The sequence below is a fragment of the Phyllopteryx taeniolatus genome, chromosome 13 (genome assembly GCF_024500385.1).
Source record: "Phyllopteryx taeniolatus isolate TA_2022b chromosome 13, UOR_Ptae_1.2, whole genome shotgun sequence".
NCBI classification, from domain to species: Eukaryota; Metazoa; Chordata; class Actinopteri; order Syngnathiformes; family Syngnathidae; genus Phyllopteryx; species Phyllopteryx taeniolatus.
Genome location: NC_084514.1, coordinates 24,637,463 through 24,655,817, shown reverse-complemented (window position 1 = coordinate 24,655,817; position 18,355 = coordinate 24,637,463). Strand labels below are relative to the sequence as shown.

The 18,355-nt window shown below is 43.0% G+C and overlaps 1 long non-coding RNA gene and 2 other non-coding genes across 3 annotated transcripts; 2 read left to right on the top strand and 1 right to left on the bottom strand.

Moving 5' to 3' along the window:
• Positions 1–759: 759 nt before the first annotated feature.
• On the top strand, positions 760–923 carry LOC133488383 (U1 spliceosomal RNA). The gene has a single exon (XR_009791645.1). It is a non-coding gene; the product is annotated as a U1 spliceosomal RNA (small nuclear RNA).
• A 1,084-nt stretch (positions 924–2,007) lies between these two features.
• On the top strand, positions 2,008–2,120 carry LOC133488391 (U5 spliceosomal RNA). The gene has a single exon (XR_009791650.1). It is a non-coding gene; the product is annotated as a U5 spliceosomal RNA (small nuclear RNA).
• A 9,033-nt stretch (positions 2,121–11,153) lies between these two features.
• On the bottom strand, positions 11,154–13,735 carry LOC133487680 (uncharacterized). Its single transcript, XR_009791424.1, has 3 exons — positions 13,633–13,735; positions 13,490–13,554; positions 11,154–11,474 (listed from the first exon to the last, which is right to left on the bottom strand). It is a non-coding gene; the product is annotated as an uncharacterized LOC133487680 (long non-coding RNA).
• Between the last annotated feature and the right edge of the window lie 4,620 nt (positions 13,736–18,355).

Genomic DNA, 18,355 nt, shown 5'->3' with positions numbered 1-18,355 from the left:
CACATGGAGTATAGTTGAAAAGTGACAAGAAATGTCGCTTCCTTGTTCTCTCGCCGCTAGTTTACTCGGCAAACAAATACAGAGCAGCCCAGTGTGGCTGGTGGACGTCTTGGCAGGCAATAGGACTTTGGCGGTACAGCAAACCCATCTGAAAGGGCATTTACAAATATAATATACTGTACATGTACAAGTAGGTCGCGACTTTGCAACATTAGGAACATGCGGGTGACAACAGTTGAGAACCACTGGACAAGGCTTTTCTTCACCTGCTGCGGAAAAAAACATCCAATTGTATCTGTGTCATGCGCAATCGGCGTCAGTAGGTGGCAGTAGCGTTTTGAGACGCACATCTTTGTAACCGGGTCTTTTTCGTGTCTGGCGTTCGACGAGACGAATGCATTATTTCGTCAAGAACTACTTCTAATTATGTTTCATTCGATTTTCTTTAATTAGTCAAATCATTGGTCTCTCTTAAACCCGAATGGGTGGATTAAATGTTTCTGGGTGTGAATGACCCCACTTTCAAGTTATTTTATCGTGTGTCGATGCCGCTGTGCATAATGGGTATCCATTTACTGTCTCAATTTAAACAGAAATTCTCGAATAAGAAGCATATTTGTTCATGTATTAGCACACAGTAGCGTTTCATCTAGCGTATGTTCCAGCTTGCCGGTTGTGTTTATGGTTGTTCACATGCTCATGACGACACCGTCGCTTGACATAGCGTGCGCGCAAATGACTTGCGTGCTCGCGCCGACCATACTTACCTGGCAGGGGAGACACCATGATCAAGAAGGTGGTTCACCCAGGGTGAGGCTCAGCCATTGCACTCCGGTTGTGCTGACCCCTGCAAATTCCCCAAATATGGGTATCTCAACTGCATAATTTCTGGTAGTGGTGGACTGCGTTCGTGCTCTCCCCTGATTTTTGGTTAACGAAAAATAAGTGTGTTTCCAATAGCTATGTAGTCGTATGGTAATTTAGCATTCTACTATGTTACCGATAGTGATGAGCATTTGAGTATACTGAATCGCTCAAAAGTGTTCATTAAAAACATTTGTTCACGTTCAGTTCTTTTTCACAGTCATTCAAGTGCTTTTTCTTCAGTGAATGATCCATCCCTGAGGCTCACGTTCACTCAACACATTCACCCACCTAAATGCTATTCTTATCTAATCAGTGTAAAGCGTATTTGAGTGTCTTGAAAAGCGCAATAGGTTTAATCTGTTATTATTGTTATTATTATTATTGAAGAAAAAGCTAAGCAATGGGAACGTCAACCTCCCCAATATGGCCACTAAGTAGGCACGTTGGTTAGCCGGGCTGTTACAGTGAGCTTGCGTGTCTAGTCTTCATAATTATCATATTAGCATTAGCATATTACTCCAATTCTAAAGTCTTTCCACTGGCTCCCAGTCGGCTGTATAATAGATTTTAAAGTTCTGTTACTGGTCTATAAATCACTAAATGGTTTAGGTCCTGAATACATGAATGAAATGCTAATGCCAACTGTGCATGTTTTTAAGTCCGATTAAAAACTCTTCTTTTTTTTCTCATGCTTTTTAGAGCATTTCCTCTTTTAAATGATATTTCTTGCACTGTATGCCGTTTTAGTTGTGTTTTCATTTTTCTCTTTGTTTTAAATGTTTATAAGCTGTTTTGTTCCTTTGTTTTGAAATGCTTTCACTCATGTAAAGCACATTGAGTTACCTTGTGTATGAAATGCGCTATATAAATTGTTTTGCGTCCCTATGACGTAGACGCACTACGTAAGAGACTGCATACTCAAATTCCCACAACGCTGTGCGTCAAAACAGTAGACAATCTAGATAAAGAACGGGAAAACTAAGCGTCTATACAGGTTTACATTGTCTTTTTGCGTGACAGGGTGAGAATATTGGAGTATGTCAAATGTTGGTGGATTTTTTTATTTGTGTTGAAAAAAAAAAAAGTCCAATTGTTTGAATTTAAGACCGTCTGTTAAAATGGCATGGCGGACAATGCAGTTCACTCTTGTTTTTCTTCAGATCGCATAAATCTTTCGCCTTTTACTAAGGATGTCCGTGAGGAGTAACGAAAAGAGTCTATTTACATTTTTTGATGTTCTGCGAAAGCGGAGTTGACTTTGCACTGTGAAAAATCAAAATGCATTTCTTGTGGTGTTATATGCACATGGTATTGAAAATTATAATATAGTGTTTGGTATTCACGGGTAAAAAGTCAGTACAGTACTACAGTAGTCATTGTGTGTGTGCTAATCCACAATAATCAGAAAATCGTAATAAGGTGTCGTTCACAGAATTATTGAGTTCTTTTTCAAGGAATCATTCAAGTGCAGAACAAAAGTTTTGTTTAAGGACAGTATTGCGCTTATATTTTTTGCTTTTAATGCGCTTCTTCTGTGACTTTTTAACTGCGCTGCTTTTGAAAACATCCTCGCGGCTGGCACTGATACCCCATTCTTCTGCAATTCTGGTTAATTGTGCACAAATATTGTCTTTCGTGTGTTGTCCAGGAAGAGCACGTTTCTAGCACGTATGCCAGCTTTTGCCAATTTTCATTGACGATGTAGCATGTGACTGTTAAATATGCCTCTGTGGCTATTGTTTGCTTTTGCTGTGGCACAACATCCATTAAAGACTTTGTATTTCGAATTTTGTGCTCGGGGTCGAGTGTCCTCACAAAATTCCCGAAGCCGTCATCCTCCACCACGGAAAGACGTTGCAGGTCTTGTACAATCGTTTCTGCCAGGATCTCCTCTGCTCTTTGGGAATCAGGTAATCGAAATATCCATCCATCCATCGATTTTCTGAGCCGCTTTTCCTCACTAGGGTCACGGGCGTGCTGGAGCCTATCCCAGCTGTGATCGGGCAAGAGGCGGGGTACACCCTGAACTGGTTGCCAGCCAATCGCAGGGCACATAGGAACAAACAACCATTCGCACTCTCAGTCATGCCTACGGGCAATTTAGAGTCTCCAATTCATGCATGTTTTTGGGATGTGGGAGGAAACCGGAGTGCCCGGAGAAAACCCACGCAGGCACGGGGAGAACATGCAAACTCCACACAGGCGGGGCCAGGGATTGAACCCGGGTCCTCAGAACTGTGAGGCTGACACTCTAACCAGTCGGCCACCGTGCCGCCCGGTTTCCTCCCACATCCCAAAAACATGCATGAATTGGAGACTCTAAATTGCCCGTAGGTATGACTGTGAGTGCGAATGGTTGTTTGTTCCTATGTGCCCTGCAATTGGCTGGCAACCAGTTCAGGGTGTACCCCGCCTCCTGCCCGATGACAGCTGGGATAGGCTCCAGCATGCCCGCGACCCTAGTGAGGAGAAGCGGCTCAGAAAATGGATGGATGGATGTTGAATCATAATTTCTTTGGAATTTTATTCTATCCATTATTGCATTATAGTTTTTCTGGCCCTTAATGCCTTTGTCCACCATTTTTTGTGGGGTCCACCTGCCGGTAAAATGGGTGGTTTGTCCCCATGTCTGACACCATGTGTGACTATATGGCAAATTCTGCGCGCATCGGGTCTGTACCGTCTGGTCGAAACATAAGTAGATGTCTGTTCCTCTATACGAGCTGTTATAGCCTCCACAGTTAATCACTTCGCATAAATCGAAAACATAAGCATTCTTTGTTCCTTTCTTGTGATTAATTGTAATTTGGAATGGTATTCCACATTTGCTTGGTACCCTTTCTCCTGCTATATGAATTGTTGGTCTACTAAATTCCCCCTGTTTGCCGAATGCAAGTTGAGGCAATAAATGCAACACTAATGAAACAATCAAAGTGGTTTGGCAACACGACATTGTGACCTGTTGTTGGATTTATCTTACCCAACATTATAAAAAATAGACACAAAAGGAATGAAGACACTGGTTTCTTTTTCTCATGAGGAGGGCGTATGGGAGATTGTTCAGATCACAGTCTCTCAACACGCTCTAACCAATCTCTCCCGTCGCTCCTGCATTTATTTGAAAATAGGAGGGTTTTTCCCAGACATAATGTTCTAAACAATAAGACACAACACAAAACATTGGAACAACACCTGTCACGTCCCCGACCACATCCGATCACGTCCTTGGTCCAGGCGCCCTTCCATCGGATGATGCTGAGTCATCTTTTTGAAGGCGAGACATCTAAAATCGTCCATAATACTAATGCAAGCTAAGCAAATAAATGATAACTTCTAAAATATATTTAACATTTCCCTCCTGTTTATCATGTATTTTGCACAAATTCTCATACCATCTTACAGTCACTTCATTTCGATTTTTAACTGGAGAATCATTTTTATGAAACAAATACATTTACACTCAGAGTAAACTTGTCATACATGAATGTTGTAGTTTAAACATCGTAATCATCTGCATCAGGAAACAAATCAGTTAAAGCAAAATCGAAAACATAAGCATTCTTTGTTCCTTTCTTGTGATTAATTGTAATTTGGAATGGTATTCCACATTTGCTTGGTACCCTTTCTCCTGCTATATGAATTGTTGGTCTACTAAATTCCCCCTGTTTGCCGAATGCAAGTTGAGGCAATAAATGCAACACTAATGAAACAATCAAAGTGGTTTGGCAACACGACATTGTGACCTGTTGTTGGATTTATCTTACCCAACATTATAAAAAATAGACACAAAAGGAATGAAGACACTGGTTTCTTTTTCTCATGAGGAGGGCGTATGGGAGATTGTTCAGATCACAGTCTCTCAACACGCTCTAACCAATCTCTCCCGTCGCTCCTGCATTTATTTGAAAATAGGAGGGTTTTTCCCAGACATAATGTTCTAAACAATAAGACACAACACAAAACATTGGAGCAACACCTGTCACGTCCCCGACCACATCCGATCACGTCCTTGGTCCAGGCGCCCTTCCATCGGATGATGCTGAGTCATCTTTTTGAAGGCGAGACATCTAAAATCATCCATAATACTAATGCAAGCTAAGCAAATAAATGATAACTTCTAAAATATATTTAACATTTCCCTCCTGTTTATCATGTATTTTGCACAAATTCTCATACCATCTTACAGTCACTTCATTTCGATTTTTAACTGGAGAATCATTTTTATGAAACAAATACATTTACACTCAGAGTAAACTTGTCATACATGAATGTTGTAGTTTAAACATCGTAATCATCTGCATCAGGAAACAAATCAGTTAAAGCAAAATCATCATTATCATCATTATCATCATACAGTAATGGATACATCAGCTCCATACGGTTCTTCATGTGGGTTATGGCTGTGGTGATTAATTTACTGATTAATGCCCGAATGCATGGGATACAACAACATACACACAATGTCAGAATGGCTGCAGAAACAGCAATTAATATCAATATTGGTGAAATTAGGGTTTTATATTTACCAAAAACGTCCATCCAGCTGTCCCACAAGGAGTGTTGATTGAGGGTCCGTAGACCATCGATGGCTCTGGTCAAGCTGCCATCTGAAGCAGTATTGTTTGTTCTCATAACATACCGCAAACACCTCCCTCTCTTGCGAGGAGCATGTCGACAGCTATGCGGCCTTGGAACGTCCTTGAGCTGCTCGTGCACAGCTTCCAACCCACTCTGAGTCCAATTTCCTAATCTCTGTACATTGAAGTGGATATAGTTTATCCCATCAACATTTTTATTAATCGTACACCAAGAGCATATGAAGTATTCAAATCCTCCTGCAACTTGGTCAGCTAATTTGTATTGATTAGGAACCCCACGAGGAACACCTATGGCGTCGATGTATGTTTTATGTTGGATAATTTTGCCTCTGCCAGGATAAATCTCTTTTTTGTCAAGTATGTCCAAAACACACAAGGAATTTGTCTCCGGTAGTTGGAGCCGCTCTAGTACAACAGACAGTCAATTTACAGAACACTTTTGAGACATAAAGACATTGACAAAAAACAATTGTGCAAAAAGATGCAGAGTCCTCTAGCAGCAGTTTGAATGACTAATATCGCAATAGTCCGGTGCAATGACCGTTGTGCAAAGGGCGCTGAGACTTCAAGGAGTGTATGCGGTTTAAAGTGACGAGTAATGCGATAATCTGGGACAATGGTTGTGCAAATGTTGCAGATGCTCCTCAATCAGTGTGCAAATGGAGCAGATGCTAATCTGGCATGAGTGGCCAGTATATGCAAATAGTGCAGCATGGCGGGACAACTACAGCGAGTGCACGAGTAATACATAATTGGCCCCACAGAAATGTGACAATGAACTCAAGTCAAAAAATTGCCAGCTTGTTGTAATGGAATAATACAATCTTGTGATAATTGTGCCGGAACTATGCGCAACAAAGGCCTGGGACCCATGCAAACAACACAATCTTTTCTCGCTACATTTGCTGCTTGTTCCATCAATAGTAACCAATTGTTATTTTGTCCTGAAACTCCTGTGACAATAAGGAACCAATCATCAGTAGTTATGTTGTTAACCATTAAAATTTGTCCACTTTTCTTTGAAGTTTTCAATGGCATTTTTGGTTTAACACGGTTCCTATAACACAATACTACTTGGAAGTGGGGATCTTTTCCACCAGAATAGGCCCACAAGCTCACTATCAAACACATTGGGTGACTTGATTTGTATTTCAATATTAAACTATGGGCCGTTTTGCTTAGGTTAAACTTCTTTCTATGTTCTTTTGCTGTTCTTTTTGACCAACTGGACCAATCATAACCTGTTTCACCAATGAGGTGTTCCCATCCAAAGCCTATAGTTGCATACCAGTCATATCCAAATCCCTAATTCTGCCCATTCTCTTGAGCATCATTGGTGAGAGCCGCATATGGAATTATGATTAAAGCAGCTTGATTTTGGGGGGCACAAAATATTAAACCGTTTTGCCGCATTTGGAGGCCATGCCCACAATTTTGATCATCAGCTGTACTCCTTTTGATACGAGTTAATGATTCAAATTTTTTTTATTATTGGGTTTGTCATATTGGTCCAGTTGGTAGGTGATTTTCTATCTAAAAAATGGGTTTTATCATTGTGGGTGGGACGTCCCATGTACCACAAAAACAAAACCAACACCATAGTAGCCAAAGTTGCTACGTAACAATTTATCGAATCTCATAACCAACGTGGGTGTGCCTTTCTGCTGAGTTCTCGCTAAAAGGGTTGGTGTCTTTTTTCTTCACTGACCAGCAAGCGTTTTCAGAATCTAGACATCTGCTCCCGCTCCGTTATCAGACTTTTGCTCACCTTCCCAATTTGAGTACTCAGCTGAAATGACTCTTTTACAGTGTGTTAAATGAACCCACGTGTTTCTTTCTGCTATTTTTTTTCGTGCTGTAAAGTGTCCATCTATCTGTGCCACCATCCCTCCGGTTGAGACATGTGACACAGCATGGCTCAATATAGCAGCCCATTTGAATAGGTTTTTATTTTTTATTTTTTTCTTCTGTGCTAATGTAAATTTCATTTTGTAGTTTTTCACTTTGTTTTTCCCAATAATTACGTTCTTGTTGTGGAATACTCACATTGGCTATCAGTATAGATTGTACCATCTTTATTTGTCATTAGTTTGCATGCCTCGGTTAATGCTACTAATTCAGCAGCTTGTTCAGCCAATTCCTGTCAATCATGCTGCGTGCCTTCATCAAGTAAGGGTATTAGTGTGGCTGGATTTAAGGTTGTGCATCGCTCAACAGTCAAATGTGGTTGTGACAGCAAGATGGCCATGCAAGATAAATGTCTTGCAGGTGATAAAAACGCCATATTGGTTTTGCAATAGGAGAGCAGAAAATGTATGTGGGACCTTAAGGGTGAACTGCTCTCTTCTGCCATCAAGGCTGCCACAACTGCGCTGACACAATGTGGTAATGCACACGTTACGTTGTCCAATTTAGTTGAAAAATAAGCTATTGGTCTTAGCTTATCACCGTATTGTTGTGTAAGTACAGAGGTCATGCAATAGCTTTTACAATCTACCATTTGAATGAATGTTTTATCATTAAATTTGGAAGGCCTAGCGCAGTAGTCGACACCAAATGTTGTTTAATGTCACAGAAGGCCTTTTCTGCCTCTGTACTCCATTAAACAGGTGATGTCATTTTAAGGTTGTCTTCATACATTAATTTTGACAATGGTGCAACAATTTCTGCATAGTTTGGAATCCATGCTCTACAATAATTTGTCAGACCTAAAAATGTTTCTTCATCTGTGGTTTAAGATTTTTTAAGACTATAGCTTTCCTGTCTTCTAATATAGTCCTTCCTCCTACACTGAAATTATGGCCTAGATATTTGACTTGCCTTTTACATCATTGCAATTTATTTTTGTTAACTTTATGTCCCTCTTCTGTTAGATGATGCAGCAAGGCCAATGAATCCTTGCATGTCTCTCCATCTGTAGATGCCAGAAGACATGCGTGTTGTCATAACTAATTAGTTGGACTTTCACAGTAACCTTGCGATAATCTAGTAAATGTATATATATTTTTTTTTTTTTCTCAAATGTGAATGCAAACCAAAATTGACTGTTATTTTCTATTGGTACTGAAAAGAATGCATTACTTATGTCCACTACTGTAAACACAGTAGCGTCTGGTCTTAATGAATTTAACAATGTGCGTGGGTTTGGTACGCATGCTGCTCTCTGTATTACTGCAGCTCATCACATTCTTTTTTTAGCTTCTATTTTTGTGATAAGCTGCAAGGCTGCAGACAATAGGGCCTTTCCCACGTTTAACGGTGGTTTGTCTTTTATTTTTTATATAATTTGATTCCTGCAACGCGGCTATTTTTTGTGTATTTAACCAACCATTAAAGCCGTGTTCGGTTATTCCTGTCTCTAAATATTAAATTTTATCAGGATCCTGTTTTTTTTTTTTTTTTTTAATTTAATTTAATGAACCTCCAACCTTTACACTGCAGTGTATTCCTGTTTTTTATTTTACTACTTCCTTTCCCCATTTGAAAGAATTTGGTTCAGTGTAATACTACCTAGGGTAGTCTAGAACACTGTTTCTTTTCAGTAGGACGGTGATTCAAATTTACTTTCTGTGGTAATTCTCACTTCAACTCTTTCGAGTGGAGAATTCTTGCCTTTGCATCCACAAAAGTCCACCGTTTACTTTCCCACTGTTTTGGTATGGAATGAAAAACCTAGTGGTTTCCCATTTCCCATTTACACTCTCATTCAAACAGTTTTCATTCACACTGGCTCGTCAGAGGACTCCGCCGTCCTATACGGAATTTAACTACGTCTGTCAACAGCTCATTAGAGGACTCCGCCGTCCTATACGGAATTTAACTACACCGCCACGAAACTTTCCTAGTTTCTTTATTTCACCCGCCATTGATTAGTATTCACAGGGTTTATTAAACACGGAATTTAAGTACGTACAGGACTCCGCCGTCCTCGCGGAATTTGTGGACTCCGCCGTCCTTTTTCCTAAAAAAAATGTAAAAATTTAACTCACCAGTCGTCTTCAATCCTGTGGATTGTCGTCAACCTTCAGATCCCAGTTGAGGAGAACGAAGACCAGTCCCGTAAAGGGTCTTACTTGCCGGTCTCTTAACTGGAAGTCGGCTCCACAACTGGAATCCTCGGGTGTGTTGACATCCGGCTCGAAGGACCAATTTAATGTTGGATTTATCTTACCCAACATTATAAAAAATAGACACAAAAGGAATGAAGACACTGGTTTCTTTTTCTCATGAGGAGGGCGTATGGGAGATTGTTCAGATCACAGTCTCTCAACACGCTCTAACCAATCTCTCCCGTCGCTCCTGCATTTATTTGAAAATAGGAGGGTTTTTCCCAGACATAATGTTCTAAACAATAAGACACAACACAAAACATTGGACCAACACCTGTCACGTCCACGACCACATCCGATCACGTCCTTGGTCCAGGCGCCCTTCCATCGGATGATGCTGAGTCATCTTTTTGAAGGCGAGACATCTAAAATCGTCCATAATACTAATGCAAGCTAAGCAAATAAATGATAACTTCTAAAATATATTTAACACCTGTGGAACAAGGTAATCCCTTTTCCTTCAAGATGGTAGGCGTTTGAAGTCCTCGCAGTCACGGTGAACGGTCCCGTCCACCTTGGTTCAGACCACTTCCTCTTTATCACTCGAAGCCAAACAGATGCAAGTGGATTATCGCCGTCTGACTGGATGCCTGCAAAGCTGTACAGAACACCTCTTAATTGATCAAAGTAAGACAGTCGTGACAAGGAAGAAAGTGACTCAAAAGATGAGCCAGAACCTGGACCAGGAAAAGAAAAAGAAAAACCATGGTATATTTCGAAAGGGCTCAGTTTGTGTGTACTATTTACAGATTCTCTGATGGAGATGAGCACAATTGGGAGAGCTCTCAACCATGACATATTTGACTGTGCACAGCATTTAGTAAATTTTTGTTTTAAAGTTACATTCATACATTCAATGACTCCTTTCGTTCAATTACAGCCCATCCAGCCACTAGTTCCCCATTGTTTTTCCTATAACAACAACCATCCGTAAGCAACTTTCTCCCTCCCTTCAATGGTTCCGACAATAAATCTGAACGACATGCTTTGTCTTTTCTAGCCTTCTCCTCACACCAATGCATTCCTTCAGTTACACCGCACCACACGTTACTATTGACAGGTGTAAACTGAATATGCGGTTGTTCTAACAATGATATTTTTTCATTTTTTGCTTGTTTGAAAAGGTAAATAGTCGTTAGTTGATGAAAGCGGTTGTGGGGTGTGTGGTGTGTACGCAGAGCGGGTGCATAACCACCACGTGCGCATTTTTCGATAAGAGCCGCAGCTGCTGCTGCATACCTCTCGCAGTCAGATGCACGTGCTACTATTGGTTCTAACAAAACACTCGTGTGTAGTAGTACCTTTCTTTCGCTCCTTACTAGTTGGTACAATACTGCAGCGGCAGTATGAGTTTTGTTAAAGATGTGCAAATGAAACGGTAGTTTATATTTAGGAAGCGCCAAAGCAATGGCTTGACTTAATTTTTGTTTAATTTGTCTGAAGAGTTCTTTCTCATCATGTGTCCAATTGAGTTTTGCCGACAGATTTCTTAATCCTTCTCATTTAAGTAGCAATGAAATGTGAGGCGCAGAAAATGGCATTTTGAACCAAGGCAATAAATACGATGTCAGGTGAACCACTGCCGCAACACCCTCTCTTCCCACCACTATTCTATCAGTTGGTAAAATACCATGAGTGTCTGATAGTTTTTCAAAAATTCTTGTTGATAAATGAAATCGTGTTCTCTATCATAGAACAAGGTACAATGTGGAGGGTCAGGGGGTGGGAGGAATGCCCTCAAGGACACAATCCATGGCTTCCACGCCGCAAATGCTTGCAGCACGCTGTTATTTATTTGACACGTGTCGAGCAGTCCCCAATAGATGACAGCAACAGGAGTCACAGTTTTTTGCCAGGACATGTGTACGCAGGTCTCCTTTGGCTGGCAGCATGGTTCCATCTGGAAACACAATGTCAATGTCAAGGCCTTGTACTGCACAGACAATGGCAGCATTACATTTCTGTAAAATGTCTCTTCCGAGTAGGTTCACAGGGCAAGTCCGATGCATCAGGAACTCATGCATAAATACTTGATCAGCAAGGTTCACTGGTACAGGGGCAGAAAAAGGTACACATTTCCCCTGCCTCGTCCTGTTGTTTCTCCACGTCCTCTGGGCAGCAGGTTGGGACAACAGTTGGCAGTGTGTCCCTCTTGTCCATAGGCGTCACAACTGTAGTTACTCTGTGCTTCAGCAGGGCCTCGACAGACACGTGCAACGTGTCCAGTTTTTCCAAATGCAAACCATCTTATGGAGTTCGCGCCGCGGGAGTGACCCCTGAAACCACATCTGACCCCCCTCTAGTCTGCTGCTGTAGTAGCAAAGTGGCCAACGTCGGGTCATGCGACAGTAGCTGAGGTGCCATGACAGATAGTGCCTGTTTTTGTTATTTTTTCAGACACATTTTTTCTGGCAGCGTCTCGATGCAGTTTTAGCAAGGTTTTCTCCATTTGTTCTATCTCACTGTTTTCAGAAGTCTTTTTGTCTATCCATCTTTTTATAAAGTGAAGTACTGTTAGTTCTGGGTATAGTGAGGAAGTTTGTGGTGCCTGCGCATATGGTGTTTTTTATTTATTTATTAATTTTTTAAAATTATTTTTTCAATTTCATCCTCCTTTCTTTCTCTTTTTTTCGTTTTGTAATGCCATAATCATGGCATCATCTTTTGGTTCAATCATCCCCACCGATGCAAGTACATTCATCACTGTACACAGAGCTTGTTCTTTTTCAGCGATTTTAGAGTTGACTGCGGATTTCTTAAAGACGAACGTTTTTTTTTTTTTTTTAGAAGTTTTATTTCTACAACTAGTCTGTCTTTTAGACGGTGTAACTCAGGAAAAAAAGGCTCAGTCTTTCAGATTTTTCCTTCTTCCTCATTTTTATCTAACCACTTACTTATTTTTTCTCTTTCCTGTTTCTGTTTCTTCTCCCCTACATACCTTAGTCCTGTATAGTGTAACAGTAACTTTGTGAATTTCCACCTTTTCCCCCTTCGTGATCTGAATCTCCCAATACCAATTCGTTTTTTTCTACCAATTGACTATGTTTGTCAAAATTTCCTTCCATCCATCCATCCATTTTTTGAGCCGCTTCTCCTCACTAGGGTCGCGGGCGTGCTGGACCCTATCCCAGGTATCATTGGGCAGGAGGCGGGGTACACCCTGAACTGGTTGCCAGCCAATCGCAGGGCCCATATAAACAAACAACCATTCACACTCACATTCACAACTAGGGGCAATTTAGAGTTGTCAATTATACCTACCAAGCATGTTTTTGGGATGTGGGAGGAAACCGAAGTGCCCGGAGAAAACCCTCGCAAGCACAGGGAGAACATGCAAATTCCACACAGACGGGGCAGGGGATTGAACCCCGGTCCTCAGAACCAGTTGGCCACCGTGCCGAAAAATTTCCTTCCATCAATAAATATGGGGAGAATTCGTTGAAAAGTGACAGTCTCAGTGACAGATATTTCAAGTGTGAGAAAGGAATCTTCTACCACAAGTGGCGCCTTTTTCCTTGGGGTTTCCCCACACTTAATACATCTTTTTAATTCACTTCGGAATTCTCCGAACAGTTCTTTCGGCGTGTACTAAAAATGCCTGAAAGAATTTTCGACACATAAATAACACTGTATTATTCTTGTCCTGCAAGACCTTCCCTGGTCTCTAACCAGAGGGATTCTTCACTTCTAATATTTACCTTTTAATAGTGGTAAATCTTCCCCGACTGTCGTCAGGGGATAACCTTCCCCAATCTGTTGTGATTGGAGGGTAACCTTCCCCAACCTTTGTTGTAGGATTTCTCTATCTCGCGAGTCACACAAAACTTATGATTAGATAAAATTACTTGTCTCGGACTCACAAATAATTTGGTCACTGTCAATGTGCAAAATTTTGTTTAAAAGGTTTCTGCTTACCTTAGTTTGTGAGCGCCCTGTTTGTGAGTCCAGGCCAAGTAGTTGATGACCAAAATTAACCTCTCCTATCGGACAAATCACGATGCAGGGTCACCATCTGTTAAGTACGTAATAAAATGTCAATGTTCAATAGATCATGGAACCTTCAATCGTCCTTGCGTGTTTGTTTTCTTTGTCCAAAAAGAGAGGAAAAAATAAGACACCAGAGTGCTGAGTCTCAGGGTTCATCAATCAACTGTACACCAGAGTGCAGGTTCACTGAATGACACACCTCGTTTATTTGAGCTAACTCCTTTTATACACGTCAGAAGGTTTCGTTATGACTGTTCAGCAGAAGGTGTCGATATGACTGTTTGCCAGAAGGTATCTCTAGCCTTGGGTGTTATAAAAATGGGGGAGTCATACTAAAACCATTCATTCCTCAGTAATCTAAACTCCTACATATTCTTGTGGTTTGGAAACGGAACTTAATTGTTAGATAATGGAACATAGTTTCATGAGTACGAAATAGAACAATCCAACAGCAGCGAGCGCAGAGCGGGGCAAGTCAGGAGGGTTTGGGGGAAGCTTATCAGTTATTAGAGGAGGCATCTTGCGAGGATGGGACCGGCTAGCGGCCAGTGTGGCAATCGCAGATAAAGAAGGAGTGAGGCGCCTCGAATGCAGTAGCAAATAGCGGAAACAAGCAACAGATGGCAAGAAAAAGGAAGAGGACTGCCTCGAGGAAGAGAGGGATTTTGGTAAGTCTAAGAATTTAAAGAGCAGAAACAGGAAGTTCCTGGGGTCCTTGCTGGTGAGTTCTGCCTATCCATGCCAACTAATCTATACTTCATTTTCTATTTTGGACCGTTTATGTTTAAGTGAGAAACTATCTCCCCCTACCGGGGGAGGTGTAATTTTTATGCAATGCTTTACAGACACTATGCAGGGAATTTACAGACACTATGCAGGGAACTCGCTCTGGGAGACTTGAAAGCAATTGTGGGAACTAAATTCACCTATCAGGAGCTGCAAACACTGGGGGGGATCGCCCTATAATCTTCTATTGGAAGATGAAAGAGAAGATGGAAGATGGAAGATGGGTGAGACCGGAGTTGCCATGCGTGAAATGTTCCCCGCTCCACTTGGGGTTTTGTCCAACTATGTCTTTCAGATGGCCGACAGAGAAACTAGTCTTGCTTATTTGTCACGCACGCACAGAGATTGGTCGGAAGCGTTGGGAAGTGATCCATCAGCTAGTCCGGTAATGACTCAACTTTACCGAGAGGCGGTGCTCCGAGGCGCGTCCCCCCCCCCCCCCCCCCCACCCCCCCCCCCCCAGTGGCTGAGGCTATGAGAGACAACCTAGCCATGACAACAGCGACACCGGCTGACTGGAAAACACGCTTTTTACATCACTTAGCCAGACATTGAAAAAAAAGTTCATAAAGATAAGGATACCTTACTAATAAAATTGTTCCATCTACAGGTCTAGCAGGCAAAATGTGCAAACACACGGTCTACCAAAAAAAGGAGGAACAATTGTTGCAGTAAAGGACCACCACCGCCGCTCCACCTGCTCCGGCTCAGACTCCAACTGAGGCACACCATTACCAATTGGGACCGTCATGCCAGATCTATCAGCGAGGGTGTGGACGAGGAGTGAGAGGAAAGGGTGGAGTGAGACCGGGGGGGCTGATGGGTTGTGTTATAACTGCGGGATGTGGGGTCACTGGGCAAGGGGTGCTCTTGCAGTGTTGAGTTGGATAAGTGCTGCCATAGTGCCTCCGCTTACCAGGCCAACTCCGCACCCTGCGATGCTCCACCAGCCGCCAAATGCCTATCCGGCACCGCCACTACCATGTCAGTACTCTGCTCGCCAATAGGGATGCCCGGGAAGCCTCGATGTGCAGGGTTTGGCAGACCCCTGCATTCTGGTGAATGTAGATGGACATCATTTCTCCAAGATGGTTGACAGTGGCGCTCGCTATTATACACTGAGTGAATTGCGTCCTCATGTTCCATTGACCAACAGGAAAGTCACCCGAAGCCTATTCCTGTGCAGGTGGGGATGGGACTGAAATTGACTGTAATTCAGTGTTGTTACGTTCGCAAACGTTTCGTTCAGAAGAACGAATCTTTTTAGACAACGAACTGAACCGAAGGAGTTTATGAAATGATTCGTTCTTATAGCTTGGTCGCTGTGAGGCAAGCGAGTAGGCTGGGAGTGGAAACAGAACTGTTGAAGCGTTCTGTCACTCACTTCTGAATCTTTGGCTAATGACCAATGAGCAGCCAGATTAGGCAGCGCCGTGCAGGCAGGGGAGGGACTTAAGTGAACTTGAGTGATTCGTTCAGTGAAATGGGGCCTCATGTACAAAAGGTGCGTAAGCACAAAAACGTGGCGTTCGTTCTTTTTCACGGTAAAGTTCAGATGTATCAAGAGTGACATGACCGTGGAAACGTGCGGTCCCTCACGCCAACTGCATGGCTGGCGTACGCACGTTTCTGCAGCTTTTGGTAATTTGGCGACACTTAGAGGTGAGGCTGGGAAACTGTTCTCATAAATCTGCACACCAGAGACACATGAATAATTAGCACTGATGAACAATTCATGCCCAGCAACATTTGATTTCAACAATGCAATTGAGGCAAGGACTGAGAATTCATTCGTTAACCAGTGTATTTAATGAACCGCTGATATTTGTGAGGACACCTATTAATTGATCGAGGCGATTATTTATGCCGCCTATTGCCCTCACAATCGCTTCGTGACTCCAGCACATGCACTGAAAAAAAGAGTCCTTTGAATTTGGTCGGGGTTCCGGTGGGGGACTCGGTTGTTCCTCAATTCATTCGTTAACCAGTGTATTTAATGAACCGCTGATATTTGTGAGGACACCTATTAATTGATCGAGGCGATTATTTATGCCGCCTATTGCCCTCACAATCGCTTCGTGACTCCAGCACATGCACTGAAAAAAAGAGTCCTTTGAATTTGGTCGGGGTTCCGGTGGGGGACTCGGTTGTTCCTCACTGAGGACCATGGGATGGTGGTGTCTCTTTATTTGATTGCGATGAACCCACTTTAACACCGTGCCTTTACAGCCTTGGGCCATTTTAATTTGGTAAGCGACGGGCAAGAGTTTGTCCACGATCTCGTAGGGTCCCGCCCAACGGGGAAGGAATTTATGAGATATGGGGCGTAGGGTTTTCTGGTTAGTGTTGCCTGGTTGTGCAAACAGGTAATACCACACCTTGTCCCCTATTTGGAGTTCATCTTGTGAGGGTTTTCTGGTCATAATACGCCTTCTGGCCTTTCGCACTTTTCCCCAGATGTTGCTTTGCGAAGGCGAAGGTGGCCTTTAAATGGACGTGTAGGTCGGTCATGTATTGGTGAGTAGTATTGGCGGTGGATATGTTGGCCTCACCAGGTTGGTATAGCAAGTGCAGAGGCAGTGTCATGTGCTTTCCGGTCATCATTTCGAAAGGAGACACTCCTGTGGACTCGTGTCGGGTGGCTTTGACGGCCATCAATATCAATGTGAGTTTCATGTCCCAGTCTCTGTGATTTGAGGTCACAAATTTTTTGAAGAGACTCACCACTGTGCGGTTAGCGGGCTTGACCTGCCCCAACGACATCAGGTGGTGGCTGATGTGCAACTGGGACTTAATCCCAAGGAGCCACCACAGTTCTTGTCCCACCTCGCTGGTGAAGTGGGTTCCCCTGTCTGAGTTGATCCGAGATGGCAACCCATATCTGGAGAACGTGGTTCATCAGCAAGTAGGCGGTAGTATGTGCCGTGTTGTTTGGTGCAGGTAACCACTCTATCCATTTGGTGAATGCGCATGTGACTGTGAGGAAGTATTTATTTCTTTTTGTACTTGACCATTGGTCCCACCCAGTTAATCTGTAGGTCAGACCACGGGAATGCCACTCCTCTTTGTTGGAGAGGTGCTCTGTGGTTGGGGTTGGTTGGCTGAAATTGGCAGAATACCAGGCAGCCTTTGATGGAGGCTACTACATCTTTGTGCATGTGTGGCCAGTATACTACTTGGCGCAGGGCCGTGGTTGTAGCTTTAACGCCGCGGTGTCCTGCACAAGGTGCATCGTGGGTGTAGGTCAGCATCACCCCCTCTTTGGCCCGAGGGACTACAAACCTGGGTAGGGAATGGTCCTCGGGGACATAAACTTGTAGGCCTTTGACTAGACGGAGCTTGTCTCTTCTTAGCCACAAGTCCGCAAGGTCTTGTCATCAGGAGAGATTGGGTTTGCGCCAGAGTCGGAGAGCCAATTGGAGAGCTTGGCAAGTGCCGGGTCACCGGATTGTTGGGCGGTCAAATCAAAGTCACGAGGCGCAGAGGCTTAAGGCATTGGGCCTCTGCGCCACTCGGCATTGGCCGAGTGGCGGCAGGTGCAGCGGAGGCGGCTTGATGCTGCGTGATTACAGTCACCGATGGCTTGGGTGGGGTGGGAAGCCATGAGGCATCAAACTGCCATGGGGTACCATGAATGGCGCCTTTCTTCGCCAAAGAGTCAGTTAAGTCGTGAAATATTTTATTAGGTCCCGGAATACAAGAGTGACCTCGGACTTTCTTCTAGTAGACATGCATGTTGTTCGAATTAAGTAGATGGTCGGATGTAACGATTAGATCGTGGTGTTTGACTGGTTTTCCATTATGTTGCCACGTCGGTAAGTGGCAGGTGAATGCGAGACATGCGCAGTTTGAGTCGTACAGATAACCAAGATAACCAAGGAGGTGGTTTTGTGTTTTACCGCTGAGGTTAAGGTTATTAGGATGCCTACAATTTCAGCGTATTGGGAGGAGTACAAAAATGTACCGGCATTACCAGAAAACTAGCAACCCTTTATTGCTAGGTGACTG